At 38.1% G+C, this 25407-nt stretch overlaps 1 protein-coding gene across 4 annotated transcripts in view; it reads left to right on the top strand.

Moving 5' to 3' along the window:
• Positions 1-554: 554 nt before the first annotated feature.
• Positions 555-25407, top strand: part of PJA2 (praja ring finger ubiquitin ligase 2) — a 71107-nt gene continuing 46254 nt past the window's right edge. The window contains exons 1-3 of one of the 4 annotated variants that reach the window (XM_063723848.1): positions 611-760; positions 18099-18220; positions 24558-24674. The gene's annotated coding sequence lies outside the window, so the exon portion shown is untranslated. 4 annotated transcript variants of the gene reach the window in all.

Genomic DNA, 25407 nt, shown 5'->3' with positions numbered 1-25407 from the left:
TGATTTTTTTTCTCTCACCGATATCTGAATTGTAACTGAACTTTATGCCAGGAGACCTTAACCTTGTTAATCAGGTTTCCAGTCGAATCAGGATCGATTTTAATGCCTCCATTTTGGTTATTGCTGTTGGAATTTCCGAAAAAGCCTAACTGCGCCAGTCTTTCTGTTAGTTCTCCCCACCCCCCTCCCTTTCCCTGAGACCCCGCCCTTTTCTCTCAGCCCAAACCACAAAAGGCCGCGCAGTTTTAGCTCCTACACGGTGCTCCGCCCCCTCCCCAAACGTCGCAGTAATGCAGGGAAAGGAGGTGGGCTCGGCTGGGGCGGGGGACGGAGTCGGCTTCGTCTTTCCGCTCTTCAGCCAATTGGTGAACTCTCCCTGAGGCAGATGGGGGAGCGGGCTGTAAAGAAGGTCCAAGTATTTTTCCCTTTTTCTGCCACGTCCCAACCATTGACGTGAGCCCACTCCTCAGGGTCTGATTGGGCGTATGTATTGTCCCCCGGCAGAGGCCGTGTAAGCTGATTGGTCATCTCTGGTATGGGGGCGGGGCTTGCGTACTCTCCTCCTTCGCCTCCACCGCGGCGCAAGGGGCGGGACTCACCGCCACCGCCTCTGCTTCCGCCGCCGCCACCGCCGCCGCCGCCGCCACAGCCGCCAGCCGCTGCGCGTTCGGCGGGGGAGGAGTTGGAGGCGGAGAAGAAGGCGGTGGTGGCGGGTGGAGGTTCGAGCGCTGTTCTCGCTCCGGAGCCGCTGCACATTTCGGTGAGGGTTTTTTTTTTTTTTTCAGTCTGGCTTGTTCCGCTGTCGGGAGTGTGGGGGTCGGGGCGAGGAAATTGCTGCGTTCAGCTCCTCAGTTTCTCTGTCTGTAGCTTCGGAAGGAGCGGGGCCTGTCCCTGGCCTGCTGCGCCGGCCATGGTGGGTGGGGTTGATGGCTATGGGAGGCCTTCCTCGCCTCCTCGGCCCTGTCCAGCCCGGACCCGGGCCGCGCTCCTATCCGGGACGGTCGCCCCCGCCGCCCCCCGACGGATGACATTGGTTGGTATCGGGGTCTCCGCTGCCGCTCTTTCCTGCTGCCTCTTCTGCTGTCCTTGGTGACTTGGCCAAAGACCCCGCTGGCTTTCCCCTACACTCGCCACTGTCCAAGAGTTTGTCCCCCAACCAACACCTCACACCCACCTTCTGCGGTTTCCCGTCACCCCGCGTAGAGCGGAACCATCTTACGCCACAGGCCTGCAGCCCCCCTCCCCCGAGGAGCCTTCCGTTGCCGTCGTCGTTCTGCTGGGCGTCTGCATTTTCCCCAATTGTCAGTGAGGCTCGGCGCGCAGACACCCAGCTTGAGCCGCAGCAGTCGCTCTACTCCCGAGATCAGCACCCTTCCGCCAGGGCTGCTCTCAGTTAGCGATGTCAGGCCAGAGCTCCTCTTGCAGATGCACCTTTAATTTGGCCTCCCTCAGATGACTGTTAATCATTTTGCGCACATTCAAAATGGTGAGCTTAAAAACGCTCAGACCAAGTTGAAGCAAAGGGAAGGTGGTAAATAGTCATTTTGCAGGGAGGAGAGTAATTTGAGAGTTCCTTCTCCGGACATTTAAAAAAAAAAAAAATTTACATCCGCATAGGCGCTTCTTTTGAGTCTGCTGGTTCTGTGAAGTTTAAAATTTTCATTACAGGCTTAATGTATTCTGTTTTATCATGAAATATTTGGTCACATTTCTTTAAAATGGCAGTCACCTTTGCTGAAGGCTACAGATCATTTGAAGTGTATGTGAATAAACCTGAGGATAACAGTAATAAACGTTTAAACTGTATTTTTCAGTGTTGTAATTGTCTTTTGGGATTCATGTCATTTTTATATGAGATAACCACTTAATTTTAAAAATTCATTACAGACATGCAAGTTTGATGTACACTTCAACAATATAAATAACGGACTGTTAGGTAAAATTTAAATATTTCTTTTCATCCACCAGTCCCACTCCGGTGGAAAGTTGACAGTTTAGTGTTCGTTTTTCAAAATCCTCTTACAAATGCACTTCTAGACACATACACGTACACGTAAAGTTTTTTTTTTTTTTTGAGGGAGGCTATACCATATACCAAGCATATTTGCATACCGCTTGCTTATTGACTTAATTACATATCTTAAACATTTTTACTTTTTACATATAGGTCTCCCTAATACTTTTTAAAAGGCTAATTGGTATCTCATCAGTTTGAATGGGCTATAATTTATTCTATTCCCTTTTTGAAAGACATTTAATTGCAGTTTCTTTTTGCTATCACAAATAATGATTTATAATGAAAATAACTTTCTATTTTATTGATCGATGTTTAATTACAAATTTTAACTCATCCTTGATTTTAAAAAATTAAACAGTATGGAAGAATGTTAGGTAAAAATTACCGCTTCCACTTCTAGTCCTGCTTGCATCTTGATTGTCAGCCACTGTTAACAATTCAGTAAACTTCCTCTGTGTGATTATTTCTGGAACATGGGTTCCTAGAATGGAGTTGCTCAGTTAAAAGATTATGCATATTTTAAATTTTGGTAACCCTTTCTCCCTCTTTATTACTCTTGTTGAAAATATTCTTGAATGTTTGTTATGCATTTCTTCTTCTAGGTAAACTTTAGACTCAACTAAAAATCCTTAGCTATTTTGAATAAGGTTATATTGAAATTTTAGATTAATTTGGAAACAACTGATCTTTATAGTATTGAGTCTCTCTCCTCAGAAATATGGCCTCTCCATTTTATTCACATCTTGTTTTATATTCTTAGGGAAATTTTTATAGTTTTTTTTTTTTCTTCATACGTATAACATTCATTCCCAGTATTCCTATTTTATGGTTTGATTCGTGTGGTGGATGGAAACTTTCAGTAACATTTCTCTCTCTCTGTTTTCTCTGGTTATAGCAAAACTTGAGTTTTCCATCATGTATCAGATTATTTTATTGAGTTATCAGGAGATATTCACAGTTTTGTGGTTTCCTTTTCAGTTTTTATAACTTATGTGTTTTTCTCATTGTTTTTGCAATTATACATCTTATAAAATGTTGAGCACTGATAGATTAAAATCTAATAGCCCTGATAGCTAAAAACAAACATGGCATTGTTTCTGACTTTAAAGGGGAATGCTTCTAATGTTTTAGCATTGATTATGATGTTTGGTGAAGCTTTCTGGTAAAGCTGCTGATATTAAAATATTTCCTTCTAGTCTTGGCTTTCCAGGATGCTTATGTTGTTGTTTTTGACATTTTTAAAAACCATAAATGAGTTTTCTTATATATATATTTTTGACATCTTTTGAGGTGGGTATATGTGGGCATCACCAGTATTCCCTGGTTTATATTTTCCTGTGTGAGCACCCTCTTAGAAAATCAACCTTATTGAGGATAACTTAGATACAGTAAAATGTACTTATTTAAAATGTACAGTGTATTTTGTTTTGACAAATGTGTACTCTGTGACCACCGCCACAGTCAAGAGTGGAATATTTTCATACCACAATTAAGATATAGAATATTTTCATCTCCCCCAAAGTTCCCTTTAGCAGTCAATCACAATTTCACCCTCAGGACTAGGAAAGCACTCATCCTCTTTTTCTTGCTATAAATTGGTATCATTTTGTCTAGAATTTCATATAGGTGGAATGATGTAATACATACTCTTTTGTATCTGGCTTTTTCTCTTGGCATGTTTTTCAGGATTATCCATGTTTTTCTGTATTTAACGAGTTCTCATTTTATTGCTGAATAGAAGTCCTTGGTATTGATTTACTAGTTTGTTGACCATTCCACCTATTTACAGATGCTTGGATTGTTTCCAGTTTGGGGCTGTTATTAATAAATAACCTTCATTTATTGAACATTCCTTTATTCAGTGAACATTCATTTATTTTGAATTTTTGTGAACGTCTTTTTTTCTTGGTAAATACCTAGAGATGGAACTTGTTGGGTTGTATGATACATGGATGTTTATAAGAAACTGCCAAACTGTTTTCCAGAGTGGTTGTCACATTTTACATATCCATCAGCAGTGTATGACAGTTCCAGTTGCTCCACATCATCCTTAGCACTTGGTTATTTCAGTCTTTTAAATTTTAGTCCTTTTAGTGGGTATGTAGTAGTATCATACTGGAATTTTAATTTGCATTTACCAGATGACTAATGGTGCTGAGAATTTGCTCAAGTGTATGTCTTCCTTTGTGAAGTATCCGTTGACATTTTTTGCTCATTAAAAAAAAACAAACAAAAAAAATGGGTGGGCCGGGCGTGGTGGCTCACGCCTGTAATCCCAGCACTTTGGGAGGCCGAGGCAGGCAGATCTCGAGGTCAGGAGATCCAGACTATCCTGGCTAACACGGTGAAACCCCATCTCTGCTAAAAATACAAAAAATTAGCCAGGTGTGGTGGTGGACGCCTGTAGTCCCAGCTATTCCGGAGGCTGAGGCAGGAGAATGGCGTGAACCCGGGAGGTGGAGCTTGCAGTGAGCTGAGATCGTGCCACTGCACTCCAGCCTGGGTGACACAGCGAGATTCCGTCTCAAAAAAAAAAAAAAAAAGGGTGGTTTGTCTTATTGAGTTGTAAGCACTTTTTAATACATTCTTTATACAACTCATTTGACACACAGAGATACATAAACACACACATTGCAATCTGAAGCTTGTTTTTTTTTTATTTTCCTAACTTTAAAAGAAGAGCTTTTAATTGTGATGAATTCATCTTACCAACTTTTTCTTATGATTTGTGCTTCTGTGTTCTAAGAACTCTTTGCCTAATCCAAAGTTGTGCAGATTTACTCTTACGATTTTTCTATACGTTTTCTAGTTTTGGCTTTCATGTCAAGGCACATTATCCATTTTGGGTTAGTTTTTGTATATGGTGTGTAGTAAGGGTCAAGGCTCATTTTCTTTTCAAATGTATATATAGTTCTAGCACCATTTATTGGGACTACTTTCCTTTCCCTATTGAATTAACTTTGTCAAAAGTCAGTTGATCATATATGTAAATCTGTTGCTGTACTTTTCTCTTGATCTTTGTGCCTATAATTTTGCCAATACTGAGTTGTCATGGTTATTTTTACTTATAAGTGTTGAAATTAGGTAATATGAATCCTTGAACTTTATTCTTTTTCAAAATTGCCTTGGCTATTCTCACTTTACCATAAAGCTTTTAGAGGCTGCCTGTTGGTTTCTACAAAAAGACCTGAAGGGATTTTAATTTGGATTGTGTTGAATGCATAGATCAATTTAGGAAGAATCGACATCTTGAGTCTTCCAATTCGTGAATACAGGTTGTCTCCATTTATGTAGGTCTTCTTCCATTTCCTTTGTCAGCATTTTGTAGTTGTAGCATGAAGATGTTGCTCATTTTGTTGGATTTATATCTAAGTATTTAATAATTGATACTATTATAAGTGGTAATTTTCTTAAATTTTAGTTTCCAGTTATTCACTGCTATATGTAAAAATACAGTTGGTTTTTGCATATGGACCTTGATGCTTGCAACCTTGCTAAATTCATTTATTCGAGTAAATTTTTTGTAGATTCTCTGGAATTGTCCTATGTAGACAATCATGTTATTTGCAAATATAGATCAGTTTTATTCTTTTTGAATTTGTATGTAACTCCTTCCACCTTTTCTTCTTATTAGACTGGCTAAGACCTCCAGTATGATGTTGAATAGCAGTGGTGAAAGCAGATATCCTTCTCTGTTCCTGATCTTAAGAAGAAAGCTTTGAATCTTTCATTATTGAATGTGATAGAGTGGTGCTATAGATTGAATGCTTATGTCCCTTCCAAAATTCATAGTGTTGAAACATAATCCCCATTGTGAGGGGGGTCTCAAGGAGGTGATTAGCTCATGAGGCTTCTGCCTTCATTAATGGATTCGTGTGCTTATAAAAGAGGTCCCAGAGAGCTCCTATCCCCTTATGCCATATGAGAACACAGTGAAAAAACTGCAGTCTGTGAACCAGGAAGTGGCCCTCACCAAACACTGAATCTACCAGTGCCTTGATTTTGGACTTCCCAGCCTCCAGAACTGTGAAAAATAAATTTCTTTTTTTTTAATTTTTATTTTTTCTTGACAAGAGTCTTGCTCTGTCGGCTAGGCTGGAGTGCAGTGGCACAGTCTCAGCTCGCTGCAACCTCGGTCTCCCAGGCTCAAGCAGTTCTGCCTCAGCCTCCCGAGTAGCTGGGATTGCGTGTGTCACCATGCCTGGCTAATTTTTGTATTTTTAGTAGAGACGGGGTTTTACCATGTTGGCCAGGCTGGTCTCGAACTCCTTACCTCAGGTAATCCGCCTGCCTCAGCCTCCCAAAGTGCTGGAATTACAGGCGTGAGCCACCGCATCCAGCCGAGAAATAAATTTCTGTTTATAAGCCACTTCAGTCTATGGGAGCTTGTTATAGGAGTCCTAATGGACTAAGACAAGTGGCCTTTTATCACATTGAGGATGTTCCCATTCTGTTCTTGGATTGCTGAGAGGTTTTTTTTTTTGTTGTTGTTGTTTTTGAGATGGAGTCTTGCTCTGTTGCCCAGGCTGGAGTGCAATAGCACCATCTCAGCTCACTACAACCTCTGCCTCCTGGGTTCAAGTGATTATTCTGCCTCAGCCCCCTGAGTAGCTGAGATTACAGGTACACGCCACCAAGCCTGGCTCACTTTTTTGTATTTTTATAGAAATGGGGTTTCACCATGTTGGCCAGGCTGGTCTTGAACTCCTGACCTCGTGATCCGCCCGCCTTGGCCCCCCAAAGTGTTGGGATTACAGGCATGAGCCACTGCGCCTGACGGAGAGTTTTTTTTTTTGTTTTAATCATGAGTGGATGTTGATTTTAGTCAGGTATTATTACTGTATTTATTGAGATGATCATATGGTTTGTTTCTGTGTTAACGTGATGAATTACGTTAACTTATTTGTGAATGTTGAATCATCTTCCATTCTGTGGTTAAATCTCACTTGGTGATGGTGTATTATCCAGTATCATTTTTATAAATTGGCGAAATATTTTTTTTTTGTTTTGCATCTGTGTTCATGAAAGATACTTTTTCATGTAATGCTGGTTTCATAGAGTTGCGAAGTGTTTCTTCTTATATTTTTGAAAAAAATTTTATTAGGAGTAGTATTATTTGTTTTATAATTTTTTTTAGAGTTTGCATGTGAACTCTTCTGGTCCTAGAGTTTTCTTTGTTGGAAGGCTTCAAAGGATAAGTCCAATTATCCTTTAATAAATACAGGATTATTAGGGTTATTTATTTCTTCTTGAAAGCTTTCGGTCTTTGTATGAGTCACTTTCACTCACTAAGTGAGCGTTAGTAGTTTTTGTCTTTCAAGGCATTTGTCTTATTTCATTTATTCATTGTCATAAAGTTGTTTCTTAATTATTTTAATGCCTATAACATCTGTAGTGTTGTCTTTCCTTTTATTCTTGTTATTAGCAATGTGACCTCTCTTGTTTTTATTTGGTTCCAGGTTTATTTTATTAATCTTTTCAGAGTCAACTTTTTATTTGATTGCTTTTTTTTTTTATTTTTAGTTTTATTGATTTCTGCTTCTTACTATTTCTTTCTGTATGCTTTGGGTTTAAATTCCTCTATGTTAATTTATTAAGGTGTAAGCTTAGGTCATTGACCTGAGACCTTTTTTCTTTTCCTTCCAAGCACTGCCTGAGGTGCTTACACAAATTCGATGCACTGATTTTTTTTAAAGTTCTTATGTCACTTCCACTTTGACCCATGAAGGTTGCTGTTTAATTTCCAAATATTTGGTGATTTTGCATGTCTTTTTCTTTGTATAATTTATTTTAAATTCTTTGATGTTTGTTTTATGACCAGCATATGGTTACTCTCAGTAAATGTTCCATGTACACTTCAAAATAATGTGTATTCTGCTGTTTAGCAGTGGAGTATTCTATATCAAGTTGATTGATGGTGCTTGTTAGGCCTTCTGTTTCCTTACTGAGTTTTTGTTTGTTTCATTGATCGTTGAGAGAAGAGTTGAAGTCTTGAAGTATAATGGTGAGTTTGTTTATTTCTCCTTTTCAGTTTTTGCATCATGTGTATTGAACCTCCTGTTAGGTGCATGTAAATTTAGGATTGTTAAAACTTTTTGATGAACGAACCCCTTTATCATTATGTAATGCCCTCTTTATCTCTGATAGTATTCCTCATTCCAAAGTCTACTTTATCTAATATTAATACTGCCTTTCCAGCCTCCTTTTAGTGTTTGTATATTATTTTCCATCCATTTAATCTGTCTTTTATTTAAAATGGGTTTGTTCTAGACAGCCTTTTTAAATTCATCTTGAAAAATCTGTTTTTAAATTTAAGTATTTAGACTATTTACATTTAATGTAATTTTGATGTAGTTGGATTTAAATATACAATCTTAATTGTTTTCTACTTATGTGCTCTCTAATCCCTGTTTTTGAGTGCATTTTATCTTCACCATTGGCTCACTACTTACACTTTTCCTCTCTTTTAAAAAGTTATTGGCTTCTCTGTGATTTATATTATACATCTTTAATAATAGACCATATGGAAGCAATATTATACCACATTTTATATAGTGTCAGAGCTCTACAACAGTATATTTGCAATGTATATTTACAATTTCTCCTTATCTTTTGTGCTATTACTGTTTTACCTTTTACAAATGCCATAAATGCATAATACCTTGTAATGTTTGTTTTATTCCTGTGCTGTCTAGTATGGTAGTCATTAGCTAGTGTAGCTATTTAAATTTGAATTTAAAGTAGTTAGTATAAGTTAAATTAAAATTCATTTTCTCTGTTATAGTGACCTCTTTTCCAGTGCGTATTCTTTCTGCATGAAGAACTTCCTTTCACATTTCTTGGACTTCAGTTCTACTGGTAACAAAGTTCCAAAGATTGTTTCACAAATACTTTGTTTCACTTTTTCTTTTGAAAGATTTTGCTGGATATAAATGTATTGTTCACAGTGTTTTTCTAGTATTAAGGATGCTATTTATTATCTTTTGACTTGCACAGTTTCAAATAAGAATTTGGCTGTGATTCTTATTTAGTCCCTTTTTTCTGCTGTCAGTATCAAATATGTTTTATCAGTGGTTTTTAAATTTTATTTTATTTGTGTTTTTTTTGAGACAAGGTCTCGCTTTGTTGCCCAAGCTGGAGTGCAGTGGTACAAGCTTGTCTCACTATAGCCTCGAGCTTCTAGACTCAAGCAATTCTCCCACCTTAGCCTCCAAAAATCCTGGGTTTGCAGGCCTGAGCCACTGTGCCCAGGCTGTCATTGATGGTGGTAGTGGTTGTTTTTGAGACAGAGTCTCACTCTGTCGCCCACGTTGGAGTGCAGTGGCGCTGTCTCGGCCCACTGCAACCTCTACCTCCCTGGTTCGAGTGATTCTCATGCCTCAGCCTCCCAAGTAGCTGCGATCACAGGCTCCCGCCACCACGCCTGGCTAATTTTTGTATTTAACAGGGTTTCACCATGTTGGCCATGCTAGTCTCAAACTCCTGGCCTCAAGTGGTCTGCCCTCCTTGGCCTCCCGAAGTGCTGGGATTACAGGCATGTATCATTCGGTTTTTTTGTTGTTGTTGTTTTGTTTTTTGTTTTTGAGACAGTCTTGCTCTGTCTCCCAGGGTGGAGTGCAGTGGTGCCATCTCGGCTCACTGGAAGCTCCGCCTCCCAGGTTCATGCCGTTCTGCTGCCTCAGCCTCCTGAGTAGCTGGGGCTACAGGCACCCGCCACCACGCCTGGCTAATTTTTTTTTGTATTTTTTTAGTAGAGACGGGGTTTTACCGTGTTAGCCAGGATGGTCTCGATCTCCTGACCTCGTGATCCACCCGCCTCTGCCTCCCTAAGTGCTGGGATTACAGGTGTGAGCCACCATGCCTGGCCATATCATTCGTTTTTTATAGCAGGTTGAAGATGTTACATCTTGGGATATGTGTACATTTTTGTGTGTTTTGTATTTATACTGCTTTTGTAGGGGGGAATCACTGAGCTTCTTGGGATTTATGATCTTTTAAATAATGTATGAAAAATTCACAGCATCTTTCTCTTCTAATGTTTCCACTGCCCACTGCACCCCCCCGCCCGTCCCTTCCCTCCCACCGCTGGTTTGCTCTCTTTTTGTGGGATTCCAGTTAAACTCATGGCAGCTCATTTAATGCAGTCCACAATTCTTGGAGGCTCTGTTTTGGTTTTTGTTGCTGTTGTTGTTTTTTAACATGTGTTTCTTTTCACTTAAATCACTTTTTATCTAGGCTTGGATCATTTCTTTTGACTTATCTTTTTTTTTTTTTTTTTTGAGACAGTCTCAGTCCATTACCCAGACTGGAGTGCAGTGGTGTGATCTTGGCTCACTGCAACCTCTGCCTCCCGACTTCAGGCGATTCTCCGTACCTCAGCCTCCTGAGTAGCTGGAATTATGGGCGTGCGCCACCACGTTTCACTAATTTCTTGTATTTTTAGTAGAGATGGGTATCACTATGTTGGTCAGGCTGATCTTGGACTCCTAACCTAAAGTGATCCACCCATCTTGGCCTCCCAAATTGCTGGGATTACAGGCATGAGCCACCGAGCCTGGCCTGACTTACCTTGAGCTCACTAAAAGTTTCCTCCCCTAGTTTTTTAATGAGCCCATAGAATGCATTCTTCATTTCTGTTACTGTGTTTTCTATTTTTTGCATTTCCATTTTCATCTCTCCTGAAATTTCTCATGAGTTGATACATGTTTCTACCTTTGTGCTAGAGCCTTTAAAAGGGTAATCATAGTTATTTTAATTTTCTTCTCTGATAATTCTGTTAATTGCTTTATCTGGTTCTGTTGCTGTCTCTTGATAAAGAGGGTTTTTTCCTCCTCAGCTTTTTTGTCTTGTAATTTTTGACTGAATGGCAGACTTTATATGCAGAACAGTAGAGATTGTGGCAAATAATTCTTATGTCTGGATATGAGTCTGCTTCTGCATCTGCTAGGCTTTTAGTGTGGTGTGGGATTGATTCAATCTAATTCGTGATTGAGTTGGGTTTGGATTTTGTTTCTGTGGTGCATTGTGCTTAGTGTTACCTTGTGCTTAGTGTGACAGCTGAAGTGCCTGATTTTTCTAAGTGTTCCTACTTCACAGCTTTCTCTGTGTGCCCATACCTCAGCGGAGAAGTTTCTCCACACACTGTCATTATCCCCAGCAGTAGACTGTTGTTTCTTGATGCTGACTAGCTTGGAGATGGAGGGAGAGTTTTCTCTGTCTTCCTTATCTGTACTCAGTGTTACAGAAGCCCTGTGTCTCTTGTTTTTGGGTATTGGCCAATGATGCTGTACCTTCTTTCCATGGTAGCCAAACTCTGCCTCATATCTTTTTTTTTTTTTGGAGACAGAGTTGCACTCTTGTCACCCAGGCTGGAGTGCATTAGCGTGATCTCGGCTCACTGCAACCTCCGCCACGCAGGTTAAAGTGATTCTCCTGCCTCAGCCTCCCAAGTAGCTGGGATTACAGCCATGTGCCACCACGCCCAGCTAATTTTGTATTTTTAGTAGAGATGGGGTTTCACCATGTTGGCCAGGCTCATCTCGAACTCCTGACCTCAGGTGATCCTCCCACCTTGGCCTCCCAAAGTGCTGGGATTACAAGCCTGAGCCCTGCACCCGGCCCCATATCTTTGATAGGTTTTGTGCAGGGGAGATTTTCTGCTCCTTCCCCAGTGGCAGCAAATCTTCAATGTACTGGTATAGGAGCCTGGACTATAAACTGTTACCTAACTCTGCTCTAGGAGTAAAGGTCTTTTTCTTTTCTTTTTTTTTAAATTATACTTTAAGTTCTAGGGTACACATGCACAATGTGCAGGTTTGTTACATATGTATACATGTGCCATGTTGGTGTGCTGCACCCATTAACTCGTCATTTACATTAGGTATGTCTCCTAATGCTGTCCCTCCCCCCACCCCACAACAGGCCCTGGTGATGTTCCGCTTCCTGTATCCAAGCGTTCTCATTGTTCAGTTCCCACCTATGAGTGAGAACATGTGGTGTTTGGTTTTTTGTCCTTGCGATAGTTTGCTGAGAACTAGTGATGGTTTCCAGCTTCATCCATGTCCCCACAAAGGACATGAACTCATCCTTTTTTTATGGCTGCATAGTATTGCATGGTGTATATGTGCCACATTTTCTTAATCCAGTCTATCATTGATGGACATTTGGGTTGGTTCCAAGTCTATGCTATTGTGAATAGTGCCACAGTAAACATACGTGTCCATGTGTCTTTATAGCAGCGTGATTTATAATCCTTTGGGTATATACCTAGTAATGGGTTGGCTGGGTCAAATGGTATTTCTAATTGTAGATCCTTGAGGAGTCACCACACTGTCTTCCACAATGGTTGAACTAGTATTCCTATTTCTCCACATCCTCTGCAGCACCTGTTGTTTCCTGACTTTTTAATGATCGCCATTCTGACTGGTGTGGAGATGGTATCTCATTGTGATTTTGATTTGCATTTCTCTGATGGCCAGTGATGATGAGCATTTTTTCATGTGTCTTTTGGCTGCATAAATGTCTTCTTTTGAGAAGTGTCTGTTCATATCCTTCACCCACTTTTTGATGGGGTTGTTTTTTTCTTGTAAGTTTGTTTGTGTTCTTTGTAGATTCTGGATATTAGCCCTTTGTCAGATGAGTAGATTCTTTTACTCATACCCTAGCAGCAATGGAGGACAGAGATTGCTGCCCTTCCCTAGTGGTTTAAAGTTGTTGTTGGCTGTTCACCGTGGCTCACGCCTGTAATCCCAGCATTTTGAGAGGCCACGCTGGGCAGATCATTTGAGATCAGGAGTTCAAGACCAGCCTGGCCAACATAGTGAAACCCTGTTTCTACTAAAAAAAAAACAAAAAATAGCTGGGCGTGGTGGCGGGCGCCTGTAATCCCAGCTACTTGGGTGGCTGAGGCAGGAGAATTGCTTGAACCTGAGAGGCAGAGGTTGCAGTGAGCCAAGATCACGCCACTGCCCTCCAGCCTGGGCAAGAGAACGAGACTGCGTCTCAAAAAATAAAATAAAAATAAAGTTGTTGCTTTTTTTTTTCTACTAGGAGAAGTGTTGAGGAAGAGTTTCATTCATTTCCCTTGTTGGCAGTCAATCCGTTTCACAACTGCAGTGGGAATGACACTCCAGCTTTCTATACCCTGTAGAAGTGGAACTCCTACAAATGGTGTATTTCTAAAATTAACTTTTTATAGCTGTTTACTGTAGTGACTTTTGTATCTTGATGTTACAGCTGTCTATCTTAATCTGTTCCTGCTGCTATAACAAAATACCTAAGACTGGGCAATTTATAAAGAAAATAAATTTATTTCTCACAATTCTAGAGCCTGGATGTTCCAAATCAAGGTGCCAGTGGGTTTAGTGTTTGGTGAGGGCTGCTGTCTGCTTCCAGTATGGTACCTGTTGCTTGTCTTTACACAGCAGAAAATGAAAGAGCGAAAAGGGCTAAGTAGTTTCCCCCAGCCTTTTTATAAGGTACTAGTCCATTCATGAGGGCAGAGCCCTTATGACTTAATCACTTTTCAAAAGACCCCACCTTTTAATACCACTGCAATGTGGATTAAGAATTTTGGAAGATGGCACAAACATTCAAACCATAGCACTGACAATATCACTAAATTTTCTTGTATGTCTCAATTTTTTCTTTTATGTTTCTTTTCACTTTCTTTAATAGACTTTTAGTTTTACTTTTTACAAATTTTATTTCTACATTCCTAGTTTTGTTGGTATCGGTTATTTTCCTCCCCCACCCCTCCCCCCCCGCCTTTTTTTTTTTTTTTTTTTTTTTTGGTCTTGCGATGGTTAGAACTTTACATGTTAGGCCGGGTGTGGTGCTCATCCCCGTAATCCCAGCACTTTGGGAGGTCGAGGCAGGTGGATCACGAGGTCAGGAGTTCAAGACTAGCCTGACCAACATGGTGAAACCCCGTCTCTACTAAAAATACAAAATATAGCCAGACGTGATGGCGCATGCCTGTAATCCCAGCTATTCAGGAGGCTGAGGCAGGAGAATTGCTTGAACCTGGGAGGCAGAGGTTGCAGTGAGCTGAGATTGCACCTCTGCACTCTAGCCTGGGCCACAGAGTGAGACTCTGTCTCACAAAAAAAAAAAAACAAAAAAAAAAAACTAAAGAACTTTACATGTTAAGTAGAAGTAAATGATTGGTATTTTAAGAAGAAAATGATACTGACATTTCACCATTCAGTATAAGTTTGCCGTACCTTTTGGGCTCATTAGTTTTATAAGGCTTAGTAAATTCTTATCCATTTTTGGTTTCTTGAGAGTTCTTTTAAACTTTAATGAATGTTGAATTTCATTGAATGCTTTTTCTCCATCCACTGAAATGTTTACTAATGAAAATAGAAGTAATCATATCTAATGATGAGTCTGTTTTGCAATAGACTCGGTATATACTGTTTTCAAATATATTGCTGTAATGGCTTGCTAATATCTCAGACTTTTTGTTTCTTTATCACAGGAGTTGGCATCTAATTTTTTATTTTTGTAACTTGTCTGCTTGTCTGGCCATTTCTTTCTTTCTTTTTTTTTTTTGAGATAGAGTTTTGCTCTTCTTGCCCAAGCTGGAGTGCAGTGGCGTAATCTCGGCTCACTGCAATCTCTGCCTTCTGGGTTCAAGTGATTCTCCTGCCTCAGCCTCCCGAGTAGCTGGGATTACAGGCATGTGCCTCCACACCCAGCTAATTTTTTGTATTTTTAGTAGAAATGGGGTTTCACCATGTTAGTCAGGCTGGTCTTGAACTCCTGACCTCATGTGATCTGCTGGCCTCGGCCTCCCAAAGTGCTGGGATTACAGGCATGAGCCTTGTCTGGCTAGTTCATGAAGATTTTACTCTGTTCTTAAAATGAGCTACAAGTCTTTAAAACAAGCTTATGAAATCCTTTTCTGTTCTCTGGACAAACAGGTTTAGCACTGGAATTATCTATTTGTATATTTGGATAGAAATTTCTGTTAAGACCTGTGGGCCTATTGTTTTCCTTGTGGGAAGATTTTTATTCCCTCCCCCGAAGTCATACTCTGTCGCCCAGGCTGGAGGGCAGTGGCACAATCACGGCTTACTTCAGCCTCCACCTCCCAGGCTCACATGACCTCCCACCTCAGCCTCACATGTAGCTGGGACTACAGGCACATGCCACCATGCCTGTCTAATTTTTATATTTTTTATAGAGATGGGTTTTCACCATGTTGCTCAGGCTGGTCTTGAGCTCCTGGGCTCAAACTATCCACCTTCTTCAGTCTCCCAAAGTGCTGGAATTGCAGGCATGAGCCACTGGGCCCAGCCTAGTGCTGTCCTTTTAAGTTACACTTTTAGTGGCCCTTATTTTTATGATTTACACATTAAAGAAACATTCATCTGGTAATCTTAATATCTGAAGTCTTCATAGGCATTTTCCATTTCCTTTTATTTTGTTAATTCTTGTCAATGTTATTTCTCATGTATGTTATACTTTTTATTGTGAGTTCATATTCTTTGAAATTTTACATGTGAGAATTCTGACCTGGGTTGAAAGTGAGGTGACTTTCAATTGGGAGGAATTAGCTTTGCTTCTGCCAGGTACTTGGAACACTGCTCCCTAAGACTTAACAATATTCTCACTTTCTGGCTTGTTGGCTCATACAGATAGTATGAATTGCAGCCACAAATCTAATGAGGTTGAGTTGTGGCTTTGAATTGTTAGGCGAGATATTCCTCCTCTTTTCTACCATTCACCCCCTACCCAGAGTTAAGACATTTTTATTTGCTTTGAGTTGTGAGGTTTAAAAAAAAAAATTTTATCTGCCATACTGTTAGAAACAGAAATTGAGAAGTTGAATTTTCATGAGATCTTGTTTTATACATGTGTTTCTTATTCTCTAATGTTTATCTGTGTGGTTAGAAGAAGGATCTCATGTCCTAGGTTTCCCAGGATAATTCCACTTCACACCTTCTATTTTTGTCTGATAATTAATTGCGTGTTTTTGCATTCTGAAGTGTCTTAGCCCAGTTTTCAGTGGTCCATAAAAACCTGTTGCTAACAAAGTGATTAAACATTTTTCTGCCAATTACAAAGGAGCACAAGTGTGGGAAAGAAAAGTTGGAAAACAAAAAATGGAAGGCATAAAAATCACTCATAGACCCAAACTGAAATACAACTTTAACACTTGAATATATTTTCTTCCAGTGACTTTAAAACTTTTTATTGCAGTGTGCTTATACAAATGTGTGTAATTTCAGTAAATTACCACAGACTGAAGTCAATATAAACACCAACCAAGTCAAGAACTAGCATGTGGCTGGGCATGGCGGCTCACACCTGTAATCCCAGCACTTTGGGAGGCCGAGGCAGGTGGATCACTTAAGGTCAGGAGTTTGAGATCAGCCTGGCCAACATGGTGAAACCCTCTCTCTACTAAAAATACAAAAATTATCCAGGCATGGTGGCGGGTACCTATAATCCCAGCTACTCAGGAGGCTGAGGCAGGAGAATTGCTTGAACCCAGGAGGCGGATGTTGCAGTGAGCCAAGATTGCGCCACTGCACACCAGCCTGGGCAACAGAGTGAGACTCTGTCTCCAAAAAAAAAAAAAAAAAGAAAAGAATTAGAATGTTACTAGGACATCCTTCTGCTATAATACCTTAGTCTTTTTGTCTTCAGCATTTTGTCATCCTCCTCTCTAGAAAAGGTAATTATTCTCTCTTGGTATGTAACACCACAGATTAATTTTGCTTGTTTTTGAACTTTTATAAAAATGGAACATACAGCATGAATTTTTTTGTATTTGGCTGTTTTTCATTTCATTCATTTTTGTGAGATCCATTTGTGTTTGTAATATTCCTGTTGTGGGTAGCTATAGTTCGTTTTTGTTGTATAGTATTCTGCCTACAAATATATTCTGTTATATTCACCCATTTTGCTGTTGAACATTTGGGTTGCTTACAGTTTGGAATTATTATGGACATTGCTTCTATGAACATTTTTTTAAATTTCTTTATTTTTTTAGAGATGGGGTCTTGCTTTGTTGCCCAGGCTAGAATGCAGTGCCAGGATGATAGCTCACTGCAGCCTCGAACTCCTGGGCTAGGGCATTCACCCTCAACAGCCTGCCATATAAGTGGGACTGTAGCTGAACATTTTTATATGTCTTGGTATGCATTTGTAAGATGGACTGCTTGACCATATCATATGCATATGTTCAGGTTTACTAGGTGCTTCCAGAAAGTTTTCCGAGATGAATGCAGAGATGTATATTTACAGCTGTAATATGAAAATTGCCTAACATCCAGTTGCTTAACATCCACACCAACATTTGATATGGTTAATATTTTAATTTTCATCTCTGGTGTGTAATGGTAACTTGTTCTAATTTATGACTTCAGCCAGTTTATGAAATTGATACCTTTTCATATGTTTCTTAGCCATTTGGGTAACCTTTTCTGGACTGTGTCTCAGCAGGTTATCACATTTCTTTTGGATTATCTTATGCTTTTTTATATTTAAGAGTATGTTATATATTCTATATGAGAGCACTTTGATACTTGTATGTAATATACATTTCTTTTCTCATTTGTGGCTTTCCTTTTCAGTCTCTGAATGGTATCATTTCATGAATGGAAATTTTAAATTCCATTTTGCAGTTCATTGGCCCCTTATTTCTTTAGGAAATTTTAGTTTTTGTTCCCTGCTTTAAAAAATCTTTCTTTACTCCAACATTATAAAGATTTCTCCTTTCTTTGGATTTACCGTTTTGCCTTGTACGTTTAGATCTACAGTGCTTTTGGAATTGAGTTTTGCGTTTTGTGGGAAACAGGCCGGATTTCGTTTCTGCATCAGTATCCAATTAATCTAGTGTGTTCAGTGAAAAAACATATCTTGTCCCTAGAGCTCTGTAATGTGGCATTGTCATAAGTCAATTGTATGTAATGTGTATCTGTTTCGGGACTCTGTTCCTGTGTTGGTCCTATATGATACTAGCCACATGTGGCTGTTGAAGATTAAAATTAATATAGGCTTGAACACGGCAGAATTTCATCATCACAGAAAGTTCTATTGTTTGACCCTTTTTTTTTTTTTTTTTTAGATGGAGTCTTGCTCTGTTGCCCAGGCCGGAGTGCATTGGGGCAGTCTCGGCTCACTGCAACCTCCACCTCCCGGGTTCAAGTGATTCTCCTGCCTCAGCCTCCCGAGTAGCTGGGACTACAGGTGTGCACCACCATGCGTGGCAAATTTTTGTATTTTTAGTAGAGACAGGGTTTCACCATACTGGCCAGGCTGGTCTCCACCTCCTGGCCTCAAGTGATCCACCTGCCTCGGCTTCCCAAACTGCTGAGATTTCAGGCATGAGCCACCATGCCCGGTCTGTTTGACACTTTTTCTATCCTATTCCATTGATATATTTGTCTGCCTATTTCCTAACAAGCCTCTTATTATCATAGGTTTTTAAGGTTTGTCTTCTGAAAGAGTTACCTCTTTGTACCTTGTTCTTTTTAATGATAACTTTGGTTATTCTTGGCCATTTACAGTCCTATTTACATTGTAGAATCACCTTGTCAATTTTCCCCAAAAAAAAAGTCTGCTGGGATTTCATTAGGATTACATTTAACCCATAGATTATTTAAGGAGAATTGAAATTCATAAAACTGAATCTTCCAAGCCAATGAGTATGGGATTTTCTCCACTTAGTTATGTCTTCTAAAATTTCTGTGAGTAATATTCTGCATCTTTCATTGGTTTTATTTCTAGGGATTTGATGTTTATGGTTGCTCTTGTAAACGATATCCTTTTAAGGTAATATTAGTAATAAATTTAGTTTTCTAGTTATGTGTTGGAATGTGATAATACATTTTTATATTGACTTTGTATCTGTCAACCATCTAAAATTTATCACTATAGAACTTTACTTGTAGGTACTTTCTTCCTTTTTTTTCATATATAATCATGTTATCTGTGAATAATGAGATTTCTCCTTCCTTTCCAATTCTTAAACTTTTTATTTTCTCTCATTTTTAATTCACTGACAAGCACACTCACTTCGTAGGTGTTTGAGTATGTGTGTATTCAGCTCAGATGACATGGATTTCTTAATGGAAACTGTGGAAGCCAGGAAACAATAGGGGTACATCTTTATAGTGCTCCAAAAAAGAAAAAAAAGGCATCTAATGTAGAATACTATTCTCATTTGAATATCCTTCAAAAACAAAGACAGTTTTAGACAGAAGCAGAGAGGGAAGTTGTCACCAGCAGACTCATAACAAATGTTAAAATATGTTATTTAGGCTAAAGGAACATCAGACAGTTGGAGGCATAGAAATGGAATAAGTAGACATTTTCAGAAAGGGATATTGAAGATTATTGGGTATTTGAAACAGTCTTGATAATGTTTGGTGGGGCTTACATGTAGGGTGAGCTATATGAAGATAACAACCATGGACATGGAGGAGTTAAACTGTTATGTGAGTTTCTTGCCTTTTTTGGGACCTGGTAAAAGAACTACAGACAGTGCTCAACTGGTTTCGTTTATGATTTTTCAACTTTACAATGGGTTTAGTAGGGTCTTAAATGCATTTTCAACTTAATGATATTTTCATTTTACAGTGGATTTGTCAGGGCATAACCCCATTGTAAGTCCAGGAGCATCTGTAGTTTGAAGTAGACAGTAAGAGTGTAGGTTACACTTTGATATAAGGACAAGCTGAAATGGACTTGCCCAAACATAAACCAAAACCAGACTTCTATGATGTTAAGACAATCTACTTGCAATATAATTGCCTGCCAAAAGAAAACTTAAAATACTCATTAGAGAAAGGTAAGTTATTTAGAGCTTCTAGGAAATATCATCCAGCATACATCAAGGATACATTTTGTAATTTCTAGGAAAACCACTAAGATAATGATATCTTAAAGGATGTATCAAAAAAGCTAGCAGATGAAATGGAATAATAAAAAAATTATAATTACCAAGGAATTCAAGAAAGGAGGAATAAAGGAACAAAGGACAGGTGAGATGATTGAAAATAATAGCAAGATGGTAGATTTAAACCAGACTACATTGGTAATTATGTTAAATGTGAATGGATTAAATATTCTAACAAAAAGAGAAAGATTATCAGACATTATATATAAGTGAGTAAGACCTACCTGTATTCTGTTTATAAGAAAAGCACTTTACAAGTAAAGGCACAGGTAAAATGAAAAGATGGAATCAATATTGTTGCAAATACCAAAAGAAAGCTGATGTGGCTATATTAATACCAGCCAAAATAGACTTAAGGAGAGAAGTGTTATGAGAGATAAGAGAAAAAAAAATCATGGTAAGTGGGCCAATTTATCAAGAAGACATAATTCTAAATACGTTTTCACATAGTAACACAGCTTCCAAATATGTAAGACAGAAGCTAAAATAGCTAAAAGAAAGGTAGATCTGTATTCCTAACTGGAGATTTTAAATACATTCAAAGTAACTGGTAGAACAATAAGATTAAAAAAAGTATTAGTAAAGGAATAGGAAATTTGAATGGTATGATTAATCAGCTTAACCTAATTGACATTTATAGAACATTATGTTCAACAACTGAAGGTTTTACATTATTTTTAAGTGCATATGGGACATTTGCAAAAATATTCTGGGTCATAAAGTAGTATCATTAATCTTCAAAGAATTTAAATCATACAATGCATGTTTTCTGATCACTGTAGAATTCTATTACAACCCAATAACAACAACAAAAAAATAGGCTGCAAATATTTGGAAATTAAGCAAGACACTTCTGAGTAGCCTGTGGATGAAAAACAAAGTCATTGTGGAAATTAGAAAACATTTTAACTGAAAAATAATAAAAATAATACATATCAGAACTTTTGGAATACAGCTGAAGCAATGCTTAGAGGTAACTTTATGCTTTAGATGTATAAATTAGTAAAGAACAAAGGTTAACAATCAGTAGTCTAAGCTCTTATCTCAAGGGAGCAATGAATTAAACCCAAGGAAGTAAAAAGAAGGAAATAGTATAAAAGAAGAAATCAATGAAACAGGACAGTTTTACAGTCAATTAGTTAAGAAAACTTTTAAAAAATGAAAACCTGTAATGACCTGATTAAGAAAAATGAGAGAAAACACAAATTACTAGTAACAGGGATGAAAAAAAGAGACATCACTACAGATCCTCTCTATATTAAATTGTTAATGAAAGGGAATTATGTACAACTTGATAATACATTTGACACCTTGAATGAAAGATCATAATCCCTGAAAAACACAGTTTACTCAGCTGACATATAAAGAAATAGAAAATCTGAGTTGTTCTGTGTCCATTAAGGTAGTTGAATTTATCAAAAACCTTTCCACAAAGAAAATCCTAGACCCGATGGCTTCACTGGCAAATCAGCCTCACATTTAAGTAAGATATAATCCTGGGTTTACACAGACTTTTCTAGAGAACAAGAAGAAGATAGAAAGATTTATTTGCATATTTTATGACTTTAGTATAATCTTGATAGGAAAACCTGACAAAAGCATGACAAGACCATTTTAAGCCAATATTTCTCATGAACATAGATAAAAGAATAATCTAATGAGATATAAAAGGGTTAATGTATTGTGACCAACATGGATTTGTTTGGGGAATGTAAAATAGCTTTCTAATAACATTTGTCATAGTTTGTCATAAATGCATTTTGTCATAAAGTTTGTAGTTGTTAATTTATATCTCAGTTGTGATAATAGGTGTAAATTATCAAAATTCCGTGTGTCTAAGGAATTCATTCACTAAAAGGAAATGCAGGGTAGGTAATTATAGAAGACTGATTTAAGAGGAATTTTAAATGTTTTTAGGGCATTTTAGAGGCATATATGTAAATATAAATATGAGAGAATAAAAAATAAATATTCTAATGGACTTGGAAGAGTAACCAAGACTTCTCCTTCAAGTAAGGATCAAATTGTATTTGATTCTCAACCTTTTTTTTCTAGAAAAGATACTTTAAAAGTGAGTTATTTGTGGCTCCCAGCAGATGAGTCATAAGGGTGTAGATTCACGCTATCAGTTGAAACCCTTCTTCTGGAAGTTTAGCTGATTTTTCTCTCCTTGTGCCTAAATCTTCATTTTAATTTACATTGTTTGTATTTGTTACCTGTTGCAGGATAAGAGAATAACTTCTTGTCCTGCAGTGGACATAGCAACTCAGAAATTTATCATCACACAGTCTCTATGGGTTCGAAATTCAGGAGCAGCCTGGTTGCTGATTTTGGTTCAAGGCTCTCAAGAGGTTGCAGTCAAATGTAGGCTGGGACTGCAGTCATCTGAAGGGTGATGCACTAGGGCTGAGATACCTGCTTTCCAGGTTGCTCATCCATGTGGCTGTTGCCGGAAGACCTTAGTTTTTTGTGGATTTTGTCAGGAACAGTCAGTATTTCACCATGTGGGCTTTCCATGGGTCTACTTGAGTGATATCATGATGTGACAGCTGGTTTCTTCCAGAAAGAGTGAGCAGGGAAATTAAGGAAGCCACATTCCTTTTATTACCCTATTCTTGCACATCACACACAGTCACATCCATCACACTGTCTTCATTAGAAACAAGTCACAAGAGAGGGCTCTAATACTGAGAGCAGTTTATTAACTTGCCTAAATGAAGTTTGAATCCATGTGTGCCCAAATACTTAGCCCTCTTTTTCCATTATATGACCACATTTCCATCAGAGAAAGGAGCACAGAATTATCTCATTCATTCATTCATTTGTTCAGTAACTGTTTAAATATACTGTCAGACAATGTACTAGACAAAGTGTATGTAAATAAAAAATAAACAAGGCCTTTGTCTTTAAATTCACTAGTTTACTGTGAGAAGTGTACCTCGCATGTCCATGTTCTTCCTTGCATTCTGTAAAGATGATTCCTATTGTCTGTCCAGAGCTGTTGGCATAATATCCTGGTTGAAATGATAAAGTGATTACTTCTAGGTTAATAATTGAGAGATCTAGAAATTAATACATCCTTGATTGACTCATTTAATTCTTAGCAACACGTTTATATATTTGTTTTAGTATTAGTAAGAAGTATGTAAAAACCCCGAATTGTTTGAAGTGACTAATTGTCACAAGTAGAGAGAAGTCTGTTATAAACATGTTAGGTGAATAGTACACGGAGCAGACAACCAATCAGCAAAGGAAATGTCTATTTAGAGAAAAACTAGGTGTTCCCAATTTACCTTAGCTACAAATTTGGACTGATTAATCATTTTAATCTTGACCCTAGCTATGGTCTTTATTCCCTACTTATCTCTTCCCTGTTTTGCTCTTTTTCTTATTTTTTATACTTAGAGATAGAAATGAGATAACACTGTGGTAGATGGAATATAGAGGTCTCGGATTAAATAGAAATAATTAGTATCTACAGAGAGATTCTAGTCTATATTCATAAAACAAGAACCACTATTAAATAATAAAGAATCACAGAATAAGAAAGTATGAGAAATTAAAAAGATTGTTGCAGAGAGTAATGACAGGCTAAGAGAATAAGGAAAGGCTAAGTGAAAGAAGTAAAAATGAGTGAAATCTCCCAGTCTGTAGAGTGAAAATATGAAAGAAAAGTTTATAGACAAATGATTAACCCATTTGGGCCAAATAAAGAAAAAGTAGTAAGGAAAAAGATGTATTTGAGACATGTACAAGAGTCTCTAAATTAAAATAGCTCTTCCAATGCTGTGTAGGGAAAGTTTAAACATGGCCTGCCCCAAACAAGTCTTTGTGAAATTATAGAATACCAGCTATTTAGATAAGACCCTAAATATTCCAGACAGAAGAATTTGGTGTTTCTACAGAATGAGGATAAATCAATAGACAGGACACAGTGCCTTTCAGAGTTTAGAAAAAATGATTTTGTCTTGAACTGTACTAAAGTATGAGGGAGATAGTATTTTCAGATGTCCGAGGACTCAGTGTTTGCCTCCAACATATACTTGTTGAAACCATTATTTGAGGATCTTCCAGTAAAGGAAAAAAAAAATGATAAAAACATGGAATTCAAAGTAGGGTGCTTACCTGAACGGGTAGTACAATCAAAAGATTTCCACAGAAGTAGCTGAGTAATAGCCCTTGAAAACAGGTAGACTAAATTTACATCAGGATGTTAGACGGCTCCGAAGAGTATCTTTAAGAAAAAAAGTGGAATCATGTTAAAGAAAAGTTTAAGAAACAGGGTGATTTCCATGATTTCTGTACTGTTTCCAATTCCTTTCCTCTCTTTAGCAGCATTCCTATCAGGTATTTGCACCAACCATGCTACCAAAGGTGCCGCCATTCGCCATTATCCTCCATGTTGCTAAGTGGTCAGTGATAGGCCTTCATCATACTTTAACTTTTGGCACGATCAGTTCTGCCTAAAACACTTTCTTCACCTGGCATTCACACTTCAGGACTTTTCTTTTCTCTCACTGCCCTCTCTGTTATTTTTTCTGGTATAGGTTAAGCATCCCTAATTCAGAAATTTAACATTTGAAAAATGCTCCAAAATCTGAAACTTTTTTTTTTTTTTTGAGACAGAGTCTCACTGACCTCAGGTGATTGCTTGCCTTGGCCTTCCAAAGTGCTGGGATTACAGGTGTGAGGAACTGCACCTGGCCCCAAAATCTGAAACATTTTTACTGCCAATATGACACTGTAAGTTTAACATTCCACACATCAGTACTTAACAGAAGCTTTGTTTCATGCACACAATTATTAAAAGCATTGTATAAAATTACTTTCAGACTGTGTGTGTAAGATGTGTAAGAAACACGTGAATTTTCTGTTTAGACTTGGATGTCATCCCCACGATATCTCATTATGTATATGCAAATATTCAAAGATTTGAAAAAATCCCAAATCCGAAACACTTCTGGTTCCAAGCATTTTGGAAAAGGGATACTCAATCTCTGCTTCTTTTTCCCTGGCCTCTTCATATTTGATTTTCTCAGGGCTTAACTTTACTTCTCCATGTACACCTAGAGATCTCATCCAAGTTCATACCTGTTTTGGTATAATCTATACACTGACAACTCCCAAATTATACTAACAGCTCATAATTCTTCAGTCAACTCCAGACTCCTATTTAATATTTCCACTTGAATGTCTAATAGATATCTCAAACTTAATTCATCCAAAACTGAACTGAATATATTTTCTTCAAATCTGCCTCTTCCACAATTTTTCCTACATTAGTTGAAATTTACTCCATTTTTCCCATTGTCCAGCCTGTAAAACCTGGAGTCAACCTTGACCTTCTTTCATATCCTATATTAGTAAATTTTGTTGAATCTGTTTTTACAATATGTCCAGAATCTGGTCATTTCTTACCATCTTTATTTTAACCCTGGTCCAAACCACTATGATCTCTTGCCAGTATTATTTTGAT

The sequence above is a fragment of the Pongo abelii genome, chromosome 4 (genome assembly GCF_028885655.2).
Source record: "Pongo abelii isolate AG06213 chromosome 4, NHGRI_mPonAbe1-v2.0_pri, whole genome shotgun sequence".
Taxonomy (NCBI): domain Eukaryota; kingdom Metazoa; phylum Chordata; class Mammalia; order Primates; family Hominidae; genus Pongo; species Pongo abelii.
Note: the sequence above shows the minus strand (reverse complement) of the source record. Positions and strands in the feature narration are given on the sequence as shown.